Here is a 2,920-nt window from a genome sequence, read left to right as displayed (position 1 = left end):
TTTTTTAGTAATTTTAGTCCTAACAATGTCTTAATTAGAAATGCCCTTGCAACTAACAGAAATAAAATCATTTTAAGGATTTTATTTCTGTTAGTTGCAAGGGCATTCCTAATTTCTGTTTCAGTTTTTTAAGTTTATGTTTCTCATCTAATCTTATTATTTTATTTCAGCTTTATCTCACTTAATGAAAATTATTTTCAATAAATAACGATTTTAACAATAACTAACACTGATCAGAGCATAGTACGTGAATTGGGATTCAGCCTTAATGTTGCTCCTTCACACGTCAAATGTGAGAAAAGCACACGTTACATTCACCGGGGTCAATGAACTGTGAGACGGGTGGAATCGAGTCTGGCCTTGAGGGGTGGTGACAGCGACAATGAAAATGCTAATACAGACATTCACACTCCACCACGGGGCTGTACAGACCTTGTGGTAATTGGCACCGATCCCCGTGCTGAACATGGCTTGCTGAGAGGCTATGATCTTCTTCCTCTGCTTCAGTTCCTCCTTTAGCGTCTTGGCCTCCTGGGTTTTTTTCTGCAGCTGGACGCAGAGCTGCTCCCTCTCGCACGCCTCCGCCTGAAACCTCTCCTCGGCCGCCTGCAGGCTGATGCTGAGGCAGTCCTGCGAGTGCAGCAGGTACTCCACGGTTAGCTGGGCCAGCCGGAACAGCTTAATCAGAGCCGGGTCCACGGGGCTCTGACAGCGCTGGCAGCGCTCGCCCTCCACGCTGCAGAATGTCACCTCCGTAATGTGCTCCTGTAGAGCGTGGAAGTCCAATTCAGAAGCCACCCGGTCCACATCCACGGCGTTGATCCGACGCCAATCTACATTCTCACGCCGGGCTCTGAACTTGATGGTCGGGGGGATGCCGGAGGCTCTGGAGGACGTAAGCGGTCCGGACATGGTGGATGCGGCTGGTCTGCTCAGGCTGCCGGATGAGGGCCGACTCTGAGGAGAGCTCAACAAAGATGGGATCCCTGCTGAAGAATGGGTTCCCGGGGGATCTGACGGGTATGGGTAGTAAACGTTGTCATAAAATGGCTGCAGGGGGAAACAAAGAGCTAGGTGAATTCTTAAAGAAAAAAAGAGGCATTTTTGATTAATAAACCAGCCCATTTCTCAAGGTCACACGTAAAAACATTCCTGATTAATTCCACCACTGCAAGCTAATCGTTACCAGCTAACAGCAACAACACAAGCAGGTCCACATGACTACGAGCGTTCATTAAACAGGTTAAATGCGGGAATAAAAAGGTAAAATCGTCGATATATGATAAATTCCACCTTATTTCGCTGATTCGTGCTGTCGCTTGCCTCCTTACCATATTGCTGTTTCTGTGAAGTCTTGATGAATGATCGGAGCGGCGAGCGGCACAGCAGTATCAAGGCGTCTTGTGCGTTTCTATGGAAACAAGAGCGCGTGTCCCAGTTTGCACAGCACACACTGCACGAGAACAGAGAGGAGCAAAAGCACGTGGATGTTAAAGGTCTCTTACATTTGACCTGTTATTTGTCACTCGTACAGATCGTTTTTATCACGTATTATTTCATAAAATTGACAGTTTTTTTATTTGATCTTAAACGGTTTTCTTTTTCTAAAGGATATATTACTAATCATCAGATTGCAGTTTATTTAAAATGATTATTGTATTATCCCACAATAATTACTTACTTCACATATAAGGTACACGTTTCATGTTCATGACAACGTTTGAAGACTATTTAAAAGGACGGTAACGCGAATATACGAGCTAAATGTGTATGTTCGCCTTAATACAGTTTAATGTTTGCTTTAATTCGTCTTTTTTATTCAGATATATAAATACTTCAAAGAAAATGAAACGTATTTCTGCACTGTGAACTATTATTACATTACATCGGCATAGAATAAAAAGCAGTGAAACAAAAACCATGCGCCAGATACTGCACCTTTAGTATTAAATAATATATCACTATTTTTTTTTTTCACTTTACAACAATACAAAGATTAAAATGGATAATTAAAATTCGGTAGGTTTAATGTCACGATGCAACAAAAAAATCTTAACAAATTTGAGGTAAATATTAATATCTTAATGATTTTAAATTGGCTCCATTGCCTTCATGGAAAATATAAAGTATTCGTCAGTTAAGTATGTATTTATTTTACTTTTTTTAGTTTGATTTTAGAGTGAAATGTGGCCTGGATGTTCTTTACAGATTCACTTTCCTGAGATTTGACCTTTTTCCTTTACACGGACTGAACTCTGAACGTCTCTCTGTCTAGTCTGGAGCATTTCAACAGATTTCTTCTCAGATTACTGCCGCTTAAAAACATCTCAAGTTGGGACAAGCTCATTTACGAACAAAAGGGGGACTAGTGCATGAGAACGGTGCAGAAGGATTGCTTAAACCAGAAGAAAAAGTCTCCATTTCAATTAAGTCCAACGAAGTGAGGGATAAATATAACATAAAGTTCGTTTTCGGCCATTTTCACGGCAAACCAAAGAGTTTTGGCCACTTACCCATCGGCCGCTGAGTAACGGGAAGGACAGATGCAGTGGCTCTTACCTCTCGGCGAAGAAGTTTTTGCAAACAATCCATGCAAATCCAAAACCTGGCCATCCGAAAATCCGCTTCAGCCCTGCGCTGCGAAGCAAACAAACGATACACGGTTTCGGTGAACTTTAACACAGGCAGAAACAAAATGATTCCCCCAAAAGTGTGAGATCCAGAGCGCCGTGACGTCACAGCGCATTCCTGGCGCGAGCCTCGTCTCATCTCCGGGGCTCGAGGAGGGGGAAGGGCGGGCGGAGATTTGCAGGAGTCCCGCAGGGAGCATCCACACACAGGCCCCACAACAAACAAACCTACTGCCAGTGTTGGGAAGGTTACAGATTACAAGTTACCCTATTTAAAATGTAAGTAGTGC

General features: G+C 42.9%; 1 pseudogene; it reads right to left on the bottom strand.

Annotated features, from left to right (window-relative positions):
• Positions 1–432: 432 nt before the first annotated feature.
• LOC107736767 (zinc finger protein Dzip1 pseudogene) lies at positions 433–2,619 on the bottom strand (annotated as a pseudogene).
• Positions 2,620–2,920: the final 301 nt, after the last annotated feature.

The sequence above is a fragment of the Sinocyclocheilus rhinocerous genome, unplaced genomic scaffold (genome assembly GCF_001515625.1).
Source record: "Sinocyclocheilus rhinocerous isolate Xijiao unplaced genomic scaffold, SAMN03320098_v1.1 C36967581, whole genome shotgun sequence".
Classification (NCBI taxonomy): domain Eukaryota; kingdom Metazoa; phylum Chordata; class Actinopteri; order Cypriniformes; family Cyprinidae; genus Sinocyclocheilus; species Sinocyclocheilus rhinocerous.
Note: the sequence above shows the minus strand (reverse complement) of the source record. Positions and strands in the feature narration are given on the sequence as shown.